The sequence below is a fragment of the Pleurodeles waltl genome, chromosome 12 (genome assembly GCF_031143425.1).
Source record: "Pleurodeles waltl isolate 20211129_DDA chromosome 12, aPleWal1.hap1.20221129, whole genome shotgun sequence".
NCBI lineage: Eukaryota > Metazoa > Chordata > Amphibia > Caudata > Salamandridae > Pleurodeles > Pleurodeles waltl.
In genome coordinates this window covers 110,790,610-110,815,776 of record NC_090451.1, presented here as the reverse complement: position 1 = coordinate 110,815,776, position 25,167 = coordinate 110,790,610, and positions in this window count along the sequence as shown.

The following is a 25,167-nucleotide window of genomic DNA, read 5'->3' as shown; positions in this document are numbered from 1 at the left end:
AACATGGCAGAACCGTTACTTTTATAACTCTGCCACCGCCAGGCTTCATCCACCAGGCAACCTGGCGGTGGCGGAGTAACATATCCGACAAGGCAGCACTGCAAGCTGCGCTGCCCGCCAGATAATGTGTCAGGTTCCACAAGCCTTTCCATGGCGGTTTACCCTGCCAGGGAAAGGCAGGCGGAATGGGTGACTTGCATTTGGCATGGGCAGTGTAGGGGCCCCAATGCACAGTCCGTCGTGCATTTCACTGCCCGATTTACGGGCAGTGAAATGCGCAACGGGTGCTGCTGCACCCGCCACACTGCTTCATTGCCGCCGGCTCCATTTGGTGCTGGCGTCAATGTTCAGGCCCTGCATTCAGCTGGGCCGGCTGGCGAAAACACTGTGTCCGCCTGCAGGCCCAGCTGTTTGATCATTATGTGGGCGGTGGGGGGTTCTGCGTCTTTTGTCGACCGCCAGCGCCAAACTCGGCGGGTTTTCCAACTGAGTTCATAATGAGGGCCTAAATTCCATTTTCTAATGTATTAAACTCATTTAGCGATTTGGAAAAGTGTTTCAGAGTCCCTAAATGGATTTGGAAATGGATACAATTTGGAAGGGGCATGTATAGGGCGTTTCTTCTACGCTTCAATTCGTTATCCTACGTATCATTTGTTTGTGACTAGAGGGGCTTGGCCAATCAGTGGATGAACATGGCTTCCCTTAAGAGAGATTCAGGGGGTCATTATGACCTAGGCGGGCGGCTACCGCCGCCCGCCAGGCGGTAACCGTCGTGCGGCCACCAATGCGGCCACACTTCTGCGGCCCCCATAATGACATTCCCGCTGGGCCGGCGGGCGCAAACCAAGTTTGCGCCCGCTGGCCCAGCGGGGATGAGGCCGCAACATAGCAGCCGGCTCCTAACCAGTGTTGCGGCCGTGTGACGGGTGCAGTTGCACCCGTTGCGCTTTTCACTGTCTGCTATGCAGACAGTGAAAAGCTGGCCGGGGCCCTGTTAGGGGACCCCTGCACTGCCCATGCCAGTGGCATGGGCAGTGCAGGGGCCCCCAGGGGCCCCAGGACACCCCTTACCGACAGCCTTTTCCTGGCGGTGCAAACTGCCAGAAACAGGCTGGCGGTAGGGGTGTCATAATCCCCAGGGCAGCGCTGCTCGCTGCCCTGGCGGATTATCACCGCCGGGGCTAAAACGGCAGGAAACCACCGGCCCCGGCGGTGCGTAGCGCCGCGGTCGTAATGCGGGCCTCCCTACCGCCAGCCTGTTGGCGGTAGGGACGCTACATTACCAGTCAGCTCCTGAGCATCTTGCTCGATTCTGATGTTGATGAGGCTCACTGGGTGACTCTGGATCCTGCCCTGAGAGCCCTGGCATGGGAGGACATTGTTAGCTTAGTCTCCTGACTCGAGGGATGTGGGAAGACAGACAGGAGGAGACAAGTAGCTCACACCAGTGCCAGTCCAAGATGGCAGCTGTTGCCTGAGAAAATAGCAGAAAGGTGCCCAAGCTGCAGGAAGTGGTCTGACATTAAACAGGTGGTTGGTACTTGCGACATGCAATAAGATCAGTAGAACTGGGGTGCCCGACAGCTCCCAGTGCCACCTCACTCTATGGTCTTTGGAAAAGTGCCTGCAAGGCCTAGTCTACTGCCTGATAGGGGGGTGAGAAAATGACTCTGGTCCTCACATGCAGCCAGGGGACTGTGAGAGAAGGGGCTCACACTTAGCTGTGCCTGTGACTGCTAGGAGGCCCCAATGCTGCGAGAGGTCACTACATTGGACGGCAGCTGGTGGTTAAGCTGAGATGACCTGGGGTAGTCTGTCCAGCTGAATGTCCCTGAGGAACAAAAAGCGACAGCCCAGGCCCCATCGATACCTGGCAGGAGAGTGAATGGGTGGTTTCCGTAAGCCAGGCCAAAGAGAGCCAACCACAAACCACCTACAAATGCCCTCGGAATCCTAGAGTCTTGGGTAGAGCCAGAGTATGGCACTGTGCAGCTTGTAATGGGGTACTTCATATAGCACTGACTGCCCCCTGCGCTTCAGAGACATGTGGAGTGTATGGTCGAGGGGATCTTAGCAACACATCTTGCTGTTGACCTATCCTGTGGGATGTGATACATAGGTCACATGCTCTGTGAGGTGGAAGGGTGCAAAAAGGAAAGTTTTGAGGATACCAGACCATCTAATTACCACTTTCGACACCCAGGTGCCAAAATCTGAGTGGGTCCTGGTAGTAAGAACTAATTCAAGTTGCATGAGGTTAACACTGCATGATCCAGGGTCACGCACAATTTTTGGGACTCACACGACTGCCCTTCTTGATAACTCACTGTGATGGGCAGCATCAGATCAGTACAGAACCCCCCGAGTGGCCGTCAGTCAGGTCCGGACAAAACCCACCTGCTCACAGTGCAGAGCAGGAGACACCTAGGGACATGTTGCTGCCTCCAGCACTAAACCTGACCTCATCTTGAAAGCTATAACCACCACAAGGGCAGTCTTGCAGGCAAAATCGACAGAGTGAAAATTGAATTGAATATCTTAATAGATGTTCACTGCAAATTGTTGGACAGGGTTAAGAAAAATTAAACCACTCTCGTGCAAGTGGGCCCCCTGGTAGATGGCCTGGAGGCTTAGGTGGCTGTCCTTTCAGACAACATGGACCAACTAGATAAAAGAACAGAAGGTGTGAAATCCACAATAGATGCAACAACATCAGAGTGGTGGGAGTGGCTGAGGGAGTTGAAGGTGACAATATGGTGTAATTTATTGAAAAATGGTTCCTGTAAGCATTAGCCCTAAAAGGTCTCGCCTGGCTCTCCGTCCTGGAAAGGACACACAGAATACCGACAAGGCCTTTGCTGACAGAAGCACTACCACATCCTGAGGTGGCTCATTTGCTAAACTACAGAGATAGAGATGCTTTCCTGGGAAAGACAGACTATTTGGGCCCATTAAAAATGGACAACAGCTCTGTTGCTACTTTCCCTGACCATACTTTGGCAGTACAATGTAGAGGACCTGGTTCATGGAAGTTAGGAGGCCGCCAGGCTTCTGTTTCTAGCATGTGTGAATCTTATAGTGGATGATAGCTACCTCTTCTTTTGAGGACCGCTAAAAGTGTATGTGACTGGCTGGAGCGACATAGGAATTGCACTGATGGAAATGTCAAAGCCAGGGAGGATGCCCCTCCGAAAGACAAGAGGACCAGGGCAGAGTGGCTGCCATAGTGGCAACAAGCCAGTTTGGTCTTGACCTCAATGGGATCCAGCTAAGGATCAAGGTTCACTTTGTGCACAGCCGGTGACCTATGATACTGTTTCACTTGTGAAGTGACTGACTGCAGCCTAGGGCTCTGCTGGGACACAAGTGCCCTTAGGTCTTATTAAGGGATCTCTACACTGCAGGATTTGGAGCTGCTAGGGCTGAGGGAATATGAGGAATTAAGGGATGGCATATGTAGAGGAGATGCATTCTCTGGCAGCCAGTGGTAAGTCTACCCTGGTTCTTGAGCTCCTCTATTCATTAGATGTGATGAGCATGATCAACACTATGGTTAGTATTTTCCTAGTTATGGGTGTCTTAATGTTCTCAGGATGCCCTGGGAAAGGGAAGTTGTGGATTGGTGGTACAAGTTTACTGGATATCATACTTTTACATCATGTTGGGATGTGTGTGAGTTTAAAAGAGCTGATGTATGACTGTCGGAGGCAGGTGGGGGCAAACAGCTTCATCCCGATTGCATGTGCTCTCTTGGGCCCTGCAGGTTGAGATTTGCCTAGTTTCCACTTGTCTCTCTCAGTTCCTGATTGTGCCATTCTTACATGGATTGTGAGGTACATCAATTCCCCTGGTAAGAGGCACTGAATATACACATGTCTAAAATGACTAGAGATGTGGATTTTGCAACCCTTTGGGAAGCACACCTGATGCGGAGCAAGGTCACCAGATTACAGAGGAGATGGATGGGATAGGTGTTTTCAGAAATTAATCTTCATAAGCTAAGGGAATGATGCATTGAATCCGGACAGGAGTCAATTTTATATGCTCTTTACAGGTTCTGGATATAGAGGAGAGATACATTCTAGTGAAGGGGGTTCTTGATGGTTTACTGATAGTTACTGGCACCATATATGTCTCCAATGTGGACTAGACGCAGTTCCAGACCCCCTAATGGCACACTTAAGGGACAATGTACTTGAGTCACTTTTATTTGGTGGATACTTCAATTGCATTGTAGAAATTTTCTTTGCCGCTCTACTCTATACCCGTCATTATTGGACTCCTTGACTCATATGGTTGCTCGTCATATTCAAGTGGGCAGGTAATTAGACTTCCAAGACATGTGGAAATGTAAGAATGAGGTTTTGAGGGAATATTCATAGTATTCTCCAGTTAACGATGTGCCTGCCCTCTTGGACAAGTTCACGATCTAACCACAGGTAGCTGGTATGGTTACCCAGGAGCAGTACTTAGGCGTCACATTCTCTGATCATAACCCATTGTTAAAGCAGCTGTTTTGGGATAAAATTGCCCCAGTTCCAACCTAGAGACTTCACCCTGAGTTGTTACTTAACCCTGTCTTCCAGGGCTTGCTAGCTGACACTATTAGGGAATACTTCCTTCAAAACAGACACACCACAGCACATGTGCACATAGGGTGGGAAGCGTTGAAGGTGCTGGTTAGAGATCAGTATATGGCTAAGCAGATTGGGGAACGCAAGACTCTGAAGGAGGAGCTCATATAGTTGGAGGACACTCTACGCACACTAGAAGACTGAGTACTAGCAGGCTCATCTCATAAACCAGAGCTGTTTGAGGTTCACGATAAACACGCAGAAGTGATGAAGCGACTGGGCCTGTTTAAATACAAAGAATATGTTGCTACATCGCACTGAGGGGGGTGCGACAGGGAGACTGCTGGCATGGTAGGTTAACACAGGGCGCTGCACTGGAAATATCCAAGCCATTAGAGTCCCTGGGGTTGACCTGCTGCACTCACAAATAGACATACATGGAGTCTCTGTGCAGCACTACAAAGAAATATACGGCGGATCACATTATACCACAGATGCCTCGATAGAGGAGTTCCTCGATAGAGCAACCCCATTTTCAGCCCTCAAACAATGTTAGTACAATGCTGAAACAGCAGATCATGGAGCAGGAGATGGGGAGGGGGAGGCATTAAGGAAATAGCCAGGAAGAAGACTGGGTTAGATTGACTCTCCTTGAAATTCTATCAAATGTATGTTTCACTTCTTACACCTTATTTGGTAGAGATGTATAGAGCAGCCTGGGAGGAGGACTGTACACCCCCCACCAGCAGCTAGGCACTACTGATATCCCTTCTCAACCCACAAAAGGATCCTGAAGATACGCCCTCCTATCGCCCCATGTCAATGTTAAATCTTGATTACAAATACTCACTAAAATGCTTGCTGGGTGCATGAAACCTCATCTACCACAGATCAATCAATCAGAGAGAATTATGGAGCACCGCTTAACACCCAAGTGGTCTCAAAGCTCTGTTGCGGGCGTGCTGCTCACTGAAAGAGCCAGGTCTTGAGGTCTTTCCTGACCTGCTTCAATGAGGCAGCCTCTCTGAGGTTGAGAGGGAGAGTGTTCCATGTCTGGGCTGTGAGGTAAGAGAAGGATGTGCCCCAGCTGTGCTCTTCCTGATTCAAGGTATGGCGGCGAGGGCACGTTGGGAGGATCAGAACGGTCTAGTAGGAGAGTAGAACGTCAGGTGGTGGTTGAGGTGGGCTGGTCCTATGTTGTGCAGTGCTTTATAGGTGTGGGTCAGTAGCTTATAAGTCATGCGTTTGTCAACCGGGAGCCAGTGCAGGTCTCTGAAGTGGGCAGAGATGTGGTCGGTGGGGGTGGAGCATTTCCTAGGGCAGATGGCCACCAGGAGTCATACCAGGCAGAGGGAGTGGAGCCGAGTACGAGAATCTCTGTCTTATCCGAGTTGCGTTTAAGGCAGCTGGTTTCCATCCAGGTTGTGAATGCTCTCATTCCATTGTGGAAATTTTACTTGGCTGTTGATGGATCGTCTGTGAAGTAGAGGAACAGTTGGGTATTGTAGGAATAGGCAATGATGTTTAGGCCATGTTGTCTGATGATTTTAGCGAGTGGGATCATATAGATGTTGAACGGTGTCAGGCTTAGAAAGGAACCCTGGGGTACCCCGCACCATGTTTCTTTGGGTGATGAGGTAAACGGCGGGAGTCTGGCGCTCTGGGTTCTTCCTGTGAGGAAGGATCGGCTGCATTTCAGTGCTTTACCATGGATGCTTGCGTCATGGACTCCGGTGTAGAGGGTGAACTGAGAGACTGTGTTAAATATGGCAGAGATGTCGAGGACGATGAAGGCGGCTCTGTCTCTGTGGTCCAGTATGGTGCAGATGTCATCAGTGGCTGCCAGGAGGGCTATTTTGGTGTGCCTGGACAGATGGTCCATGCACACCGAAACAGCTCAAGCAGGGGAAGGCAGAACAAAGGATTTCCTGTGGGAGAGGGGTTGAACCTCCTCTTCTTTGGAAATAGGTGTTACAAGGCTGGGGAGGGGTAGCCTCACCACGCCATCGGTTTGCTTTGACGGGCACATTTGGTGGTTCTCTCCTTGCATAATCCGGTTTGCACCAGTCCAGGGACCCCCCGATTCCTGTTTTGTCACAAAAAAGGGAGTGATCACTCCCCTGTCCATCACCACCCTAGGGGTGGAGCCCAGAGCTCCACCAGGTGGCCACTTAATTCTGCCATCTTGAAAACGAGATGAGCAGAGGCCCCTGGGAGCATCTGACTGGTCAGTTTAGGCAGATGATGTCAGTGACCCCCTCTGATTGGTGGTCACCTTGCAGAGTGACCAAGCCCCTTTTTGGGCTATTTAGGGACTTCCTTACGGGTGGGTCCCCACATTCAGCATGCAAGACACCACCAGGACTCCTCCGTAATGACCTCTTCTGATCCTGGCCACCGGAACCGCTGCTGGACTTCACAGGAACCGAACAAGACTACAACACCAAGACAACCTCTCCTTGAAACATTGTTTCTGCGGCTCCTGTCAGCAACTTGCAACATTTCCATGGCTGTGCATCTTTTGGGGTTGACATGACTTCATCTGCACCAAAGAAGCAAGAAGGAATCTTCTTTGGAGTGAAGGAGTCATCCTCTGCAGGCACTAAGGCAACAACTTCCGGCTGCTGGGATCTGCTGTCCTCTGGACCTGTGCAGATTCACCAACATTGGTGGAGATTCAGAGGAGTCCTCTGGGTCCTTTCTACCTTCTGTCCAACTTGGGAGACAGTGAGTCCTTGCCTCTTCCTCCAAGACCGAGACCCTATGCACAGCAACTGTTGCACCAACCAAGGCTTGTTGACTCCTGCTCCAAGGGATCTTCAGTGTGCAAGTGGCCTCAGACCCCAGCACTCTACCTCTGCAAGGACAGTCTCCTCTCTGCTGCTTCAGTGACACAAGACTCCTCTTCAGGTGTGCGGCCTGGGCCTCACTGCAACTTACTGTCCCTGCTGCCAGGGGCTCTGACTGCTTCTCCTGACTCTTCTGTCTTCCTACGGTCAGCCCAGACTCCCCTCCAAGGGTCGAGTCCCCAAGACCTTGCTGGTCCTCTTCTGCTCTGCAAACCTTCAACATCTCCAATTCCATTTGCTTGTGCTTTTTGGTGGTCTTCCTGACCACTGACCTGTCTGCAATCTGGCAACCATCAAGGGAAACCCTCTAGGGGACCTCAGGGACTCCTATGCAGCTCCTGGACTCCGCAGCTGAACTTCATCCACCACCGTCGACCCGGATCTTCACCCACAGAAGAGTAGGCATTGCATCTTCCCCACCTACACACTCCTGTGTGGACTGGACTCTGCCCCCTTCTTTTTCAGGTCTTCTTTATCCAGAATCCACGTTGGGTTTCACCGGCCTTGTCCTGTTTTTGCAATATTCCACTTACAAGTCCCCATGTTAGCCAAATTACCTCTGCTCTCCTGGTTGCTGGGGGTGTTCTAGATACTTACCTCTTAGGGTTATATAATTTCCATGTGACATAACATTGTGCTCCCGACATATAATTAAAAACAATAATTTAAATACAACACAAATTCAAACATCAGTGTGAGCCTATTAGACATATGTATAGACCAAAATCAGGCATAAACCTAAAGATAAATGTACACAACCAACTTCCTACCCAATATAATAGCTTAATTGGATGCATTCCTCAATAAACACTCATCGTCTTTGAGTAGATCAGCAGTCACAAATTGCTGTTTCTAACCATTCTGCCATACTGGAAGGTTTGTATTCTGTTGATTGAGTCACCAGCTGTGATAGATCAGCATTGGTCACTGCATCTAAAAAGTACTGGGGAAAATTTGCCTATTGGGCCAAACATCAACTCCCTTAATAATTCTTATTGCAGTAACACCCTAAAAAACATGTCCCACAACATGTGTAGTAGTGATATAGATATATTTTCTTGTTGTGTTTGAGGTCAATTCAAATGTGTATTTCGGAACATTGCTGGACCCCAGCTGAATCTTACTCATTTTTCATGGATAGATTTTATTTAATGTTTCAATTTATTTCACTCCGGAAAACATAGTCAACCATACTGGTTTATTTAGATGGATCTGTTACTTTTGTTACCCAAGCAACATCTTCTAAAATTGGGAGGGTGAAAGGTGGTTTGACTATTTGGATCACAACTTCTCTGAACAGTAAAATCAGTTGTCTCCCCATCGAATAGACAATTGTACAAGGTACTATTTAAGAGGGGATCATTGTTTTAATATTACTATTTTCAACTTATATGATAAAAATTTTGATTTAAAAAACTAGATAATTTACCCCTTATACTTATGTTCCCATTAATTAAATAATAATTGCTGGCAATTTCAATGCCAAGACCAGAGGAACCTTCTGCCATTAGGATAGCCATCTAGATATTTCATGTCTGAAGAGCTTTCCTGTTGTTATTGATGCCTATGACAAACAGGGCGTTACATTTACTAACTATGTATTTGGAAAGGAATTTACTGAATGTCAATACCCTGATTGATAACACAACTTCGCCCCTCCCTACCTTTATCAGTTAGAGTAGCATTTCAGTTATCCATTATTTTTATATTTCTTGTGACTTGGTGCCTAAATTTGACAGTTCATGTGTGAAATCTATGCCCAATAGTGAACACAATCCTATGCTCTGGTCGCCTCAGGTACTGAGTTTTATGGTGTAAGACTCATCTCCTGTGCTGAGGGAATTGATTTCCTTAGAAAGTGGATGCAGGCTTAAATTGGAACAGACTAATCCGATAGATGTCCTAAAAAAGTTTATTGTTCACAATCGGGACAATTTACCAGACTGTTTAGAACTTCTTTGGAGAATTCAGATGTTTTAGTTCTTGATTCTTTTAATAGGATTACTCATTTCATGAATACTTTGTTATTTCTTAATCAACCCTCTTCAATTGAGCCTCAAGCTGAAAGGTGGTTTGACAGTGCCTGCTCAAAGGGTAAAAGAAACCTGAGAAATACCCTTAATAGGAAACCAAAAAGATGTTCTGCAAATTTGTGAGCGATTGTTGCCACTGTACATGGATGACATTGTTATATTGGCATATTGGCAACTACACAAAATGCTATAAAACAACTTTTAAAGGGTGGTGCTGCTTTCATGGACGATAGAGATCTTAGCACAAATTTTTGTCAATATTTTGTATTGGTCACTGATAACAAGTCTGTTAGATCACGTGATGTTCTTTTACAAAGGGACATAAACTCGAGAAGGTTAAGGTGATTTCTTATTTGGGTTTGGCTTTTATTAATTAACCCTGGTGGAAAGATGTATTAAGGATGAAGCAGAGGACATTTGTACAAGCCTCTGTTTTTAATTTAGCTCACACAGTAGATAAAAACATATTCCTTATATGCCAACATAGTATCAGACAAAGCGCATTTCTAGGGCCTGCTCTGATGTGTGTTTTTGGGTATATATTGACACTGCACCTTTACAGAAGGCTGAAAACATACTTTTTATCTGGACCATAATTTTGCTCACATTATTCCCATCATGAGGAACTTGGGGCCCTCTTAGTCATAGAATTCAACTCTGTCCATGCTTGTTATAGATTTCTATATGGTCCAATCCAAATGCTGTCTTAAATAGATTGATTACCAAATATTATCTTTCAACTTTGGAGAGACAACTGAAGTCCAGATGGCTGAGCTATATCAAATCTCTTTGTAATCAATTAGGTAGAGCTTATTTTTATGACTCCCCTGAGACAATTACTAAGAAGGATAAATTATGAGTTAAGACATTGTTCTACTAACACAGAGGGCCTAAGACCAGCAGCCTCGAGATGGCGGTTGGACGGCCGCAGACAGGGGGGTCTGACCACCCCATTATGACAGTGGCGGAGCCACCACGGTCCAACTGCCGACATCGCCAGGCTGCAGCCAGCCTGCAGCCTGGCAGTCCTGGTGGTTGCAATCCACCAGGGCAGCGCTGCAAGCAGTGCTGCCCTGAGGATTACGAGTCCCCATCTGCCAGCCTTTACTTGACGGTAAACACCGCCGTGGAAAGACATTCGGAATGGGGGCTTCGGAGGGCCCCTGCACTGCCCATGCACTTGGCATGGGCAGTGCAAGGGCCCCCATTCACAGCCCTATTGTGCATTTCACAGCCCAAATTACGGGCAGTGAAATGCGCGACAGGTGCTATCGCAATTACGAGCCGGCGTCAATGTTGTGGTAAGTTCTGGGCTGCGCCAGTGGAACACTCCTAATATGGCGGTCAAAAGACCTCCAGTACTGGCGGTCTTTTTCCTTCAGCTTTTTCAACAGCCCTGTGAAAGGATGAACAAAGTCGTAAAGAGGCCCTGAGTATATGATAGAGATCTTATTGGGTTCAAGTCGCACATTACTCACAGGAATGGATTTATCTTATGATCTCGATTCCGAGGATCGCTCTCTGTTATCGCATTTTAAGATGGGATTTGTGCAATACAATTTATCAATTCCATTAGGCAGAAACTCATGTCTCATGTACACTGCACACAGGGCAGGCCTGTGCACAAGAGGTCTGGCAGCTTTTGCTGCCGATGGCCCTGGCCTGAATTCAGGCCATGGCCGAAGACAGCTTAAGAAAGCTGCCATTTCAAACCACTTGTGCACCAACCTGTCCCGTGTGCACTGCACACGGGATAGGCTGGTGCACAAGAGACCTGAAACAGCAGCTTTTACTGCCTGCGGCCCTCCGGTATGCACCCATCTCGGAGGCGCTAAGCAGGGTTGCTTCCGAGATGGGCACATTCAGGAGGACCCCTACTTTTTTATTACATGTTCAGGTTCTGACTGTCAAATCCTGTCCTGTTGTTCTTTGTGTTCAGATTCGCAGTACTGACAGTTCTGCCTATTCCAGTCCTGACATTGACGCTTCTTCCAGCCCAGCTTTTCACCAAGCCCAGTTCCTGTAACTATGGCCCTCATTACGTACTTGGCGGGATGCCCCGCCACCAACAGTGCCGGTGGTCAATGAAAGACCGCAAGTGTTGGCAGCCGGCGGGGGTAGATGCTGCTCCACCCTCACCACCATGTCACTCCATACACCGCCATGCCTATAATGAAGCAGTTATAGGCGTGGTGGTGTATGGAGAGGTGACAGGGGTGGCGGATCAGCATCCAGGTAGCCCTTTCATCCAGGAACAGTGCAACGGAAAAGGTAAGTTCTGTCCAAGAGGGAAGGGGTGTGTGTGTGTGTGAGTGTCTGAGTGCATGTCTGCGTGTGTGCATGTACGTGAATGGGTGAATGTGTGAATGTGTGAATGTGGATGTGGGGGCTTGGGGTAGGGAGGACTTCTATGTAGGGGTGGGGGATGGTGAGGGTCGGGGTAAGGGGACCTGCATGGGGTTTTGGGGGTGGAGGATTGGGGGTCGGTTTTCAGGGTTCAGGGGGTGGGGCTGTTTTAGGGGTTTGGGGGGTGGGTAGGGATTGTGGAAAGGGAGGGATCACATACAGGTGACAGGAATGACTATTCCTGTCACTCATAGGCTTTCCTCCAGGAATTACCTGGTGGGGTAACTCGCCAGGGAATCCCTGGTGGAAATGAGATCGTAATCCCACCGCCTGTAATGCCTCCACACTGGGTCAAATGTGTTCACAGTCGGCCCGGCGGTGGACTCTGGCCTGGTGGTTGGTGGTAGTGAACTGTCTATTTTGCAGCCAGTTCACTACCATGTTCAGAATATGGCAGTCTGGACCGCCATGCCGTTGGCATTTATGACTGTCATGTTCATAATGAGGGCTTATGTCTCTTCCACTGATCTCTTTGTGATTGCGTGTGTAATATTATTATCTGCTTTTCATTGCTTCTGAGAGTGGCAGTTAGACTCCAAAGCTAGCGCCTTTGGCACAGAGAACCACCCACCTCTTCTTCTCCAAAGCAGCTACTGGCTATCTCCCTGAACTATGTGGGATTAATCTGCTGCTTGCCTTCTTGTGAGATCTTTTTCTCTTCCCAGAAAGATAACTCCAGAGGAGCAGACAAACTATCATTTGTAATAGTTCATCAGTTGTTTCCCTTCCCTCACCTTCCTGCTATTTGTACTCATGTTATGTTCATATGTTCCACTGAAGACTTCCCAGTTCCCTGTTTATTGAGTCTTTGTACCTGCTTCAGTCATTGATTTCAGATCTGCTTTCCTCACAGCCTTCAGGTATTCTCTTGTTTATATTTAGCCCCATCTCTGGGAAATCTTTGTTCCTGCATTGAGCAACCAGCCCCGTTACCTTGCCTTGCCTTTTTCTGAACTCTACTAGTGTCTCCGACAATTTGTCCTGAACTTTGCTAGATCCCTGACACTAGCAGTTTACACATATGCCAAGTAGAACATATGATATCATTCAACAGTTCTGTCATATCAGCCAACAGTAAGATGCATTGTGAGGCTTAAAGTTTGATATTAACATGTTCATAATGGATTCAAACACAAGGAATGCAAAGTGCTATTTGCTAAAATGCCAAAGCTGGCCAACAATTAAATATATGACTTGGAACCAGTTGTCTAACAAAAGAAAAGGGGTCTACCCAATTTACCCTAGTAGACTTGGGTAGGAACAAACCAACTTTGGAAAGCACGGACAATTAGTAGGGCAAGATGAAGACTAATTCACTTTCAATGAGAACATAAATCTATCATTGAGGGATGCAATTTAATTGTTCAAGAATTCACTTATTTTTTCATTCCCAACACGTAAGACATTCTTAATAAATCACTAAAGAAAAATCACAAATATAGTGTAAACAGTAAACAGTACAAACAAAGAAATTTAACATAAACAAAAGACAATAGTTCAACAGTCCTTATAAATTATTGGTCCAACATTCCTCTCCTCCTTTGTTTTCCATACAACCATATGGTACCAAATAAAAATTAAGCCGAGAATCCGCATTGAAGAGATGGTTGTAGATTCAGTCCCAATCGTAAAATGTCTTTGTTTATGACCCAGTTCAGGGAGAAAAAAAAAACAAGGGACTATAATCAGGATTCCTTAGGTGGTAATTTCAATTTGCATAACAACCTCTCCATGTGTCAGCAATGTTGTTCAATGTTGTTTCAACAACTACTTATTTCACATATAAAACCAAAAGTGAACGCTGCACAGATATTTTGTGAAGGTTCACTCTTGCACTTGCATCATGCATTAAAACAAGCATAAGCATATCAAATCATTTTGGACCTGATTCACAAAGGTGAATTTACAGATGTACTTACACACAAATCGTCCACTGTACCTAAAAACTACAATTGTTTGCTATTCACCATTTTTGATTATACATATGCACCTTGGTGTAGATTTACATTTCTAAACCCCATGGTGAACCCTCACACAACAAGATAGAACAAGATTTTGACATGTAAAGTTACTACTAGTAACTTGTCACGCATAGGTAGAGATCTCTGTCACTGTGCTAATTACACTATGAAATGAAGGGAAAATATTAAAGTTTATTATTCTTTCGTATAGTATTAAAATATTTTATTATAAAAAAATAAACGCGAAATGATTTAAAATAGTGATTATAAACACAGAAATATTCAAATAAAATGCTATATTACATTAATTCATTAAATTAAACACATATTAGATAATTAAAAATATATTTATTTATAATAAAACCTAGAGCATCTTCGAATCCACAAGAGTTGGGGGGTCATATCCTTAACGGAGTAGCAAGTGTTGTAGTCATGCCACTTACTTTAATGCTGGGCTGGAGTACATTTACTACCATTTTGTCATCTATAGGGCTCTAGTGGCCATAGAAGTGAAGTTTGTGAATACCAAGTGTCTTACTGTTTTGTGGCTGAGTGTTTGTAGTACCGTTTCCCTGCCCTCTTTAGTTTTTCTCAAAACTCTCTTATTTAGTAAGTTTTACCCATTGCCCAGCCACACTGCCTTGCATCTCCAACCTTTGCTGCTAAAACATAGACTTACAAGTGCAGAGATCTATGTCTTTGTACACAGTCGGAGGTGGAGATCTCCGCTCTTAGATTAATGAATAGCATATTGCAGCTTATGAGTAGTGCTACTGCAGTACTACTTCACATACTACAAAAATCAGTCTCTGAATAGTGCCCTTTGTATTCTCTGTAGTGAAACGTTTTATACTGAGCTTCACAATGCAACAAAGGTACAACATGGCAGCAGCAGCGCAACCTTTCCAAACACAAATAATAAGCTAAGGACAGGTGGCAAGAGGAGGAGGAACATCTCATGGCTCTCACAAACAATGAAGAACAGTCACAACACTGGAGATAACACATTAAAAAGGGAGTGAAACAAATTAATGCACTGCTATCTGCTCTCCGTAAACTGATATAAACATGCAAAAAATGCAACATTCACAAGGAAACAGCCAGACCAGTTCGGAAATTGCAACATATTCATATATCCACATCAGACGATGAACCTCTACCCACCTAGCAGAGGTGTAACAATACCCTTCGCAGCCCTTGTCATGTGAGGAGGCCCAAAGCTCCACCAGCGCCCCTCCCGCTGTATGCACAGGCGGCAGGTCCCAGGGCTAAGAGCTCCTGACTGGGTCCAGAGCATGGGGGACCCCTCTATGTTTTTTTGCAGAGGGCCCCCTCAAGTTTCGTTAAACCACTGCCGCCTAGAGTGACAAGCATCATTGAATAGCTCCACATCTACACTAGGAGGCATCCAAGAGTACTAGTCTTTGCAGGTTGTGTAGTCCCCTAATTATGGGTCCCCTAGTTTGTGTGAGGTTCACTCTCTTATGTTGCCATTTATGTTCTCTCTTTGTTAAACTTTAAGCCCTATATTAGAATTGTATGTGGGTGAACTAGGAATAATTTCTTTTGGTGTCTTTCTACCATGAGATTAACAACAGAACTGCTTCTCTTTCCTGTGGGCATGTTTTGGTGCTCGAATACTGCCCTTCAAATCTACTGGGTAGAATAGCTTTCATTTAAAACTTATTGAGTCAAGAATTGTTTGACTTAATGTTCCTTTTATCCACCCACCATGACAGGCAGCAGTGCAGTTTCAAGGGTGTTATCAATTTTGAAAACACTTTAATATTGAAACATGAAAAAACGGACAGTTTTTAAAACCATCTGGTAACTGAAGTATTGCAGTTACTGGATTGTTCATCAGGAGGATTTTAAGTGGCCAATAAATCTTGGTTAGAATTTCCATGGTACTTTGAGTTTTATTTTTTTTCTGTGTCAAACCAAACACAATTTCCTATTCGGTAGTTGGGCTCCTCTTTTCTATGTGTGCCTGTTTTCCTTTCATAACATGTTCTTTGGTTGCATGCAATTAGATTCTCATTATGTTTCGGCAAAGCTGAAATGTAATCATAATAATTTTTCCAATCCAAAGAAATTGACTTTGGGTGCAGTCCAGTGCAGCAAAAGAATGACACAATTACCTGTGATAGAATGTGAGTTATTATTATAGGCACATTCAACTAAACTCAGATCCTCTGCCCAATTTGAGTTGCAAGTAGCTAATTGGCACTTCAGACATTGTTTTAGAAATTGTTTGACACATTCTGTCTGTCCATCTGTTTGTGGGCGATATGCTGTGCACAGGCAGGTGTACAATTTCAAAGATGTGCCTCATTTTCACCAGAAGTATGGTACAATCTGTGTCACTCCACCTGAAATTCTTATGAACGGTAAACCATTAAGTTTTGGATAAAACTTTAACAACTTCCATAGCTGGTGGAACCTTTTTCAATGCTAAGAAATAACCCACTTTGATTAACAGGTCTACTATGACTAAAATAGCAGTAAAAGCCCTTGGCATGGGGCATATTAGTAATGATATCCATATTTATGGTATGCCAGGAACTAGGTGCAGCTAACATTATTTGAAGCAATCCTTCGGGGGTAAGTGAGTGACAATCTTTATTTTTGATACAAGCCACGTAGGTCTGGACAAATGTGTACGCATCTTCAGGTACTGTCTCCTGACAGAAAGTTAGATGACAGTTTAAAAAAGTTTTGGTTATACCTGGAAGGGTAGAACTACAACATTATAATACACAATCCTGTATCTCGTGGGTTGGAACATATATTAAATTGCTTTTAAGGAACATGCCATCACAAATCCATTTTTCTTTTTTCTTTTAGACATTCAAGATAATCTAACTTGCTGATGGCTGATCACAGTCTGGAATTTAATGTTTCTCAATCAATTGAAGCAGTTTCACAATCTTCTGATATTATTCAGTGTAGATTTTTGTCAGCTTCAGTATCCTCAGAAACTCCAATTCGGGACAATGCATTTGATTTTGCATTCTTTGTTCCTGGATCGAAAGTAATTATTCAATAAAATTCACTGAAAAAAACATTTACACCATTTGTCTGGGAGTGAGGGCACAAACAGACTGTGGGGGTTCTAAATAAGACTGGACCCAAAAATTGGAATCCACAGTCAACTTATGTTTTTGCCAATCAATCTACGGGTTATGGAGTTGAAGCCAGGGATTTCCTAAAATGGCATTGAACAATAGGGTGTGTCAGTTGGATTAAGGCTGATATATTCCATAGGACGGTTAACACAAAGCATGTCTAAAGGATCCATCTGAAAGTTATTAGTCCAGAACACAGTTCTGAACCAGTGACTAGTCTAGCAGGCTTAGGCAGGGGTGTCTAGATATTTGGTCAGGTAAGGTTCTGAAAAAGGTTCTAAAAAAACTCCTGTGGCACCAGAGCACAACTTAAATTTAAAAATGTAAATTTTAAAACCTTTTAACGTTGACCATATAATGTTACTGGAATGGTCAAATGTTGTGGTAAAAAGGACGCACTATTGACTAAGGCCAAAATGTTTGACCATTCAGTAAATCAGCCTCTACATGTACAAAAGATTATTGTTTCCTGAAGAGCAAGACATTGGATCAAACCCACATATTTAGGAACCTTGGGATTTACTGTACAATCTTGAACAAAATAACCTGTTTTCCCACAATAAAGACAACAGCTAAGGCATGATCTCTTATCTTTTTCTTCCTTCGAGAGGGGGCATCTAGTTCCCCAAATCTCCAGAGGCTTCATACCATCAGAGGTTTCAATTTCAATTGTTTTCTTGTTTTGTTTAACTATAACTATCTTAGGGGGTCATTCCGACCCTGGCGGTCCAAGACCGCCAGGGCCGGGGGCAACGGAAGCACCGCCAACAGGCTGGAGGTGCTTCACTGCCCATTCTGACCGCGGCGTTAAAGCCGCGGTCAGAAAAGGGAATCCGGCGGTTTCCCGGCGGATTTCCCCTGCTTGGGCAGAACCTCCATGGCGGCGCTGCAAGCAGCGCCGCCATGGAGATTCCGACCCCCTTCCCGCCATCCTGTTCCTGGCGGTTTTTACCGCCAGGAACAGGATGGCGGGAATGGGTGTCGTGGGGTTCCTGGGGGCCCCTGCACTGCCCATGCCACTGGCATGGGCAGTGCAGGGGCCCTCTAATAGGGCCCCAGAAAGATTTTCACTGTCTGCTTAGCAGACAGTGAAAATCGCGACGGGTGCAACTGCACCGGTCGCACCCATGCAACACCGCCAGCTCCATTCGGGTTGCAGGGTCTTTCCCGCCGGCCCAGCGGGAAAGCCAGAATGGCCGCGGAGCGGCCATTTGGCGGTGAATGACCGCCTTAGTGTTGAATTTTTACTTTTTCACTTTTTGTTAACCTATTCTGTGACCTAACTTCACCACAAGGTGAATGAGTTTGTCCGATTCTTCTGGGGGGTCAGCAGTTTGAGAGAAAGTATTTTTGTGTTTGTGTTGGAGTCCTCAATAAAAAAGAGAACATCTCTTTTCTAAAGACCAGTTTCTGTAATTAGTTGATTGAAATCGGACAGATATGTTAGCAGATCTTTATTGCCTGGTTTAAATCCAGAAGTTCATCATCTACGGCTTGCATGTATGTGTGTCTTGCAAAAAGCTTTGAACCATAAATATGTATTTATAGAGTGCTCTTTCACCAAGGTATCCTGGTGCAATGCTAAACCATATTAGTGCACATAGGATGCCAATAAGCAGGCCCAGAAGAAGAAACCTTTAAGGTTTTTTAATCTTAGTGGGTTTGATTGTGACTGAACAGAAAGGAACAGAGTGTGCCATAACCTGGCAGCCACTGAAAAGTCTCAGTCAACCACCTAGTTGTCTTTGTTAAGGATCTTGATCTGGTATTGATGACTATAGTACAGACTCCAGGGTGGAGCGTGCCATTGAAATGTGGCAGCCAAAAGTTCTGGGCAGCACAAATATAGGGCTCTGTATACTAAAATCATAAGCTTTAAATTAATTCTATCAGTAGCTAGTTTACTGTGCGTGAGAATGGTGACTTACGGGCTGTTATTGGAACTTTTGAGATGAGGCATGCAGTTGCATTTTGAACAAAATTTTATTGCTGCAGCAAGGCCTTCGGTGAAGCCAAATAAATAGCATTGTGGTAGTTCAGATAGGATTGTGGCAGTGCAGTTTTAATTGGGGAAAGAAGTTCTCTTCTAGAACTGCAGCAAACCCTTTACATATTTTAGGTGTAAAAAGAGATTTTAGCTACATTTGCTACTTGATTGTTAAACAATAGGTCTGATTTCCTAAGTTTCTCACTGAATTTACTGAGAAAGGGCATACTCTCATTTAAGGGGATCATTGCATTTCTGTGGACTGCTGAGGGCTATCAGAGGTTTGGTTTTGCTTGGTTTCAACTTTAAAAGAATTGGTAGACATCCAGTTTCTTGAGTGCAATAAAACCTTTGCAATTTCAAAATGTGGGGGGCGGGAGGTGCTAACCTAATACTTTTTTCAGTCCAAACACAAACTGTGTATCATCTGCCTACATATACAAATTAACCCCATTTCAGGGAAGGATAGTGCCAGCGGGCATAAATAGATATTAAATATTAGCAGAGATAAAGGTGAGCTCTGTGATAAGCCAGATTTAAGGAGTGGGGGCTTAGCATAGAAGTATGCACTAGTCACAGTTTGTGTTCTTCATTTAGTAAAAAAAATAGGTCCATTGCAGGATTGTGTCATAGATACCTATTTTCACTAATCGTGAAATTAGTACGGAGTAGCCACTGGTGCCATAGTGGGAAGATACATCAAAAAGGACAAGGGCACCAACCTCGCCCTCATCCACCGATCTCCTGAGATCATCAAGGACAGATCCAACACAATCTATGTACTACAGTCTGATCTAAACCCTGCCTGATGAGGATTCAACAGTTTATATGCTTCAATGAATGTCATCAGTTGTGAATAAATCCACTTCTTAAGAACATTTCCTAAAAAACAGTAAAAGTGAGATATGTCTATAATTGCTTAGAAGCTTAGGATCTTTCAGTAGATATCTCACAACTGCTTATTTCCAAGCAGAGGGAATTTTTCCATTCATTCCTATATACCCTTATAGGAAGTATAATCTCTGAATCTCGCCTTTGCTGATTTCTAAGGAAATCATGACCTTGAGCATTTTTACTGGGGTGGGATCAACAAATAATCCCATCAATCACACAGAGGAAATAATCTCTGTGAGATTTCTGCAGAGATAGCTTTGAACTATGTTAGTTATGGACATTCTATTGAGTCTTTTCATTTTTCATTCTTGTGTATTTTTTTACCATCAGAGGTCTGTAGGTTTGCTGTAGGTTTTTAACCTAAAATCTAATTATGGATAGTATAAACTTTGGAAACCAAAATATGATGTTATCAGATTATACCAAGCTTCAGAATGTGGAGGGGAGGCCAATAATGATGTCACTTGTTGACGTTTGCCCTTAACCCTGAAGAGTTATTTGGCCTGATTGGGGAATTTCTTGACTTCTGAGAAATATTTACTTCTTCAATGCAATCTTTTCTTTATAAACTTTAGCGTATTCTTCATACTTTGCTTGAGCTATCTCCAATTAGTTGCTCAATAATTAATGCTCGTGTTGGTGTAAGATTAATTTAATATTAACTGTTTCTGGAGTAAATCATTAACTATTTTGGGGGGATTTGTTTGTTTTGTTTTGTTGACTCCGGTAAGGTGACATCAAAATTATTTAGAAGCTGCATATAAAACAATTTCTAACATTTTATTTGGGTCATTAAATTCCTTTGTCCTGGGATCTAAAATGTCCCAATATATATAGACTAGGTTTCAGAGGGACTTTTCCTCTAGTCTCTGATTTTTGTTTCAAAGCATTCTTGTATTAGCTTCTTCTCAGCTTAATGGAGAGTTTAAAATGGCTAGCTTAATGATTTCTACAGATGACTTCTAGTGGATCTTGTACCTTTTCTGTTAGACCTGTCAGTCTTGGGTTGGCCTTTTTCCAAACTTTTTGCCTTAATCCTCCTCTTTTCCTGACTTAATTTTTCACTGTTGGCTTTAGGAATCTGTGCACTTTACCACTGCTAACCAGTGCTAAATAGCTTGTGCTCACTCCTTAAAACAGTAAAATTGGCTTGCACTGGATTAGCATATTTAATTTATCTATAAGTACCTAGTAGCATGGCAAATCATATACCCAGGGTATGTAAAGTAAATGCAACTAGTGGGCCTGCAGCACTTGTTGTTCAACTCGCTTAAGTAGCCCTTTAAAACATGTCTCAGGTCTGCCATTGCAGCCTGTATGAGCAGTTTTAAACTGCCAATTCCACTTGGTAAAATAACCTTTTTGCCAAGCCTAAAACTATTTTTTAATACATATATGTCACCTCTGAGGTAGGCCTTAAACAGCCTATGGGGCAGGGTGTTGTGTATTTAAAAAGTTGGACAGGTGTATTTAAAAAGTTGGACATGGGCTTCTAGGTTTTACATGCCCTGGTAGTGAAAAACTCACAAATTCATTTTTTCACTGCTTTGAGGCAAACCTTTCCAATAGGATAACATTGGGTTACCTTATTACATTTAATAAGTCCCGACATTTGATTGGGAGCAGGTAGGAATGTCATGTTTGGTGTCTGATGATTTGTAATTTAAAATCCTTTTTAAAGGTAAAGTTGGATTTTAAGTCACAATTCTGAAAATGCCACTTTTAGGAAGTTGTCATTTTCATGTCCCAACCATTTGATGTCTGCAGTTTGTTCCTGGTCACAAGACTAGGTGTCAGTAGCAATTGGCCTTCATATATTACTTAAAGACAGCCACTCACAAGAGGGACTAGGTGTGCCTAAATGGGCCATCACTGACAGGATGAAGGGTGGAGCTGTGCACAGCCCCACTTGCCTACCCATAGGCTCAGCCTTGCTCACATACAAATACCTTCCCCTAGCCTACTGTGCCCATAGCTAGGCTGGAGCCAGGGCAGGGAGGCAGACCATTCCACACACTTTTGTGGGGGAGGAGTTTGTTAGAGGTTTCTCCCATTTCAAAGAAGGCACCAGGGATAACAAGAGAACCCTCAGACCAACAAACCAGATCACTTCTGGAGCTGTGGAAGACTCAGAAAAAGGACAGCTCTGCTGCCCTGCTGTTCTGCTACAAAAGGAACTGTTTAGCTTCTCTGCTGCCCTAATTGCCTCCCTGAAGGAAGGACTGCTCTGCTGACCTGCTCCTAAGGAAGAAGGACTGCACCTTGAACCCAGCACCACCAGAGTGACTCCAAGGGGTAGTTGGCTGGCCTTCCTCAGGGACAAAAAAAGGCTCCAACCATCTTGACTCTGCACCTAGACTCCACCTGTTGTGAGCTTTAACCCACTCACTTGGTGGCACCCCAATCCTGGACCCTTGGAAGTGGAGATAAACGTGCTCTGCCAGCCTAGCTGTGGTCTCGATGAGTCTGAATGCAGCACAACTCAATCCTCATAGCTCCTCAGCAGAACCTACTCAGCACGACAAACTTGAAACAGACCTTGCATCACAGCTATTCATTGGAACCGATACAGCACAACTGATCTTGACGTGGTCCTCGCATCACAGCTTCTCATCCCAACCGATGCATCACGCTGCATCTCAACGCAGGACTTCGCATCACTCATCAGAACCACTACTATGCGATGCAATGCCCCGCATCAAGGACATAAGGTACAATTCTCTCAACGCAGGACTCTGCATCGCTCTTCAGGACTGCCACTGCACGACTCAGTGCCCTACATCAAGGACATAAGGTACGATTCTCAGTGGGCCGAACTTGCTCCCTGATCTGCCCCTGCTCCATCACGGTCATCCTGAACTTGTGACTTTAAAACAGTGCAGTGTGTCAGATAACCACAGTTGGTGCTTTGTACTCTTAAGCGCTATTTTTACTTAAACCTTTGAAATTGCAAACCTCTGGTTCTACTAGTGGATTTTTGTCAATAAGGTGTCAAAACATTTATAAAATGTATTACATTTTTCTGTAAATTGGTGAGGGACATTACTTGTGTTATGTTTTTACTTTATTGTTTGTGTGCTGCATAAATACTTTACACATTGCCTCTAAGTTAATCCTGACTCTTTTTGTACCCAGCTACCAAAGAGTTAAGCACAGGTTGAGAGGGACTGAGGCTGTTGCATGAAAACTGCTCCTACCCCCTCAACTAAGCAACTCTCAATTTCTCATACTTACCGGACTGACAGGGCAAAGAATAGGGTCTAGTAAGTGACCTGCTTTATGTGTTGGCATGCATTCAAGAATTCTAGTCCAAAAGTATTCATATGTCTGTGAAATTAATTGGCGACATACATCACCTAATCCAGCCATAGATTAAAGTTGCCTGCAACATTATATAGATCTGTTGTATGGCTATAGATTCAGTCCCCTTTGTGATTTTATGGAGAATGGAGGATGATTGAGGGGAACATAAGGTAATGTGAATGTCAGGGTGGACATTTTTTAATTCAGAAACAAAGAGAGAAATTCCCTGATATAATCGAGAAGTATGATTTTAGTAGATATCTAAAGAAATTTACGTAGGAGTAGCCACCCTTCCTCCTTGCTTACCCTGTCTGTCAAATCTCATAATATAATAGTTAGGGCTGGGCGGAGTTCTCATAGCCGCGCTATGGAGAACTCCACGTAATAAAAAAAACCTCTGCTGCACCACGCAGAGTTCCGGAAGTGGGCAGAGTTTCTTGCTGCACCCATTCACGTGACATGTAACGTCCCGAAGTGCATCCTCGGGTTGGAATTCTTACTCGAGCGGAACCGCGCAGTCGCATGGGCGCGGCCTTTTTGTTTTTTTTGCTTGTTATGGTGCTGGGGCCTGCTTTTCTGTCCCTCTATATTTCTCCGACCCCTCTGTTTTAAAACCTATTTTCCCCTAATGTCTTTTAATTATATTACCTTTTCTCTTTCTCTTTTTATATTTTACCTTTTCTCCTAATTATTTTTGCAACTTTTTTATATTTTCATGTTTCCCCTTTCTTTTTCCTAATCCTTCTTTATCTCCCCTCCACCCCCAAGTCCCCAGCACCATGTAACAGCAGGGGAGCAGCAGTGCCAGGCCCCCAACCACAAGTGAAAGCCGCCTTCCTTGGAAGTGGTGGCGACAACTTGGGGTGCAGCTCCATGCCATATTTTCCAAGGTGGAGGTGGCTGCCTTGGTGTTCTATGTGCAGTGCCACCTCCCCTTCACTTTGGCAGCAGGCGACAGGCCCGGGTCTGAGTACGGCCTCTGGGAGCACTGGCAACACTGGGATAGGGTGCTCCTCAGCTCTGTGGTCCGGCACACCCAGCAACAGGTGACGCACCGGTGGGGCGACATCCTAAATCGGGAGACAGACCTGCTCAACCTGCTAGGCATTGAGTTTGCGGAGCTCGGTAAGTAATAATTAATTATTAGTTGTGTTCTATGCTAATAGTTTCTTCCCAAATAGCAAGCATTGTGCTCACATGGAGGTAAGTTAACTTTATGTTACAAATATAATATTATGTGATCGTCATCTAGACAGGTGCTTGGCGCTATCTAATTGTACTTGTTTTTGGCGTTTTCTTGGGCTGATTAAGAAGTAATGCAGAGATCCCTCCTGTGCCCTGTCTGAGATAGTCATCGTTAATATATTAGTATTAGTGAGTTTGCATGTTCTCTTAGTTCTCTGTGCCTTTATTTTTTGTAGCTTGTACAATGACAACTGCAAAGTAATTTCCCAGTGATGTGTAGTAATTTTGTATGCATCCAACCTATGCACTGAGAGATTGAGAATGAGATGAGAACTGTAGAAATCATTCATTGCAATTTATTGGTAATTCCACAATGTAGTTTAGGAAATTTGAAATAGGGTTAGAAAATTTGGAATAGGATGGTCCATGATACTAGTATTATTATACTGGCGCTCTGAACCTCTGATGTAGAAATGTTACTGCGTTTGCCTTTTTCTTTAAAAAAAATAATATTCTTGGAAAGATTATTTATTAACAGTACCACTAATTGTTTCTAAATTTTTATCTTACATCATCCAGCATACAGGGGCAGGAAGAGGGCCGGTAGTGAGGCGGGCGAGGCAGCTGAAAGTGGCCCCTCCACAAGTGCCGAGGCAGGAGGCTCTGCTGGCCCAAGTATATCCTCCTGTTGTTGTAATGTATATTTCCCCAACTTTTACCGCTCCACACTTCCAATTATTTTCTACCTTTTTACTGTGCCTGTCTCCTAATTTCGGTCCAACTCCACTTTGATTCATCAGTTTCATTAATTCTTCTTATCCCTGCATTATCCTATTTACTTATT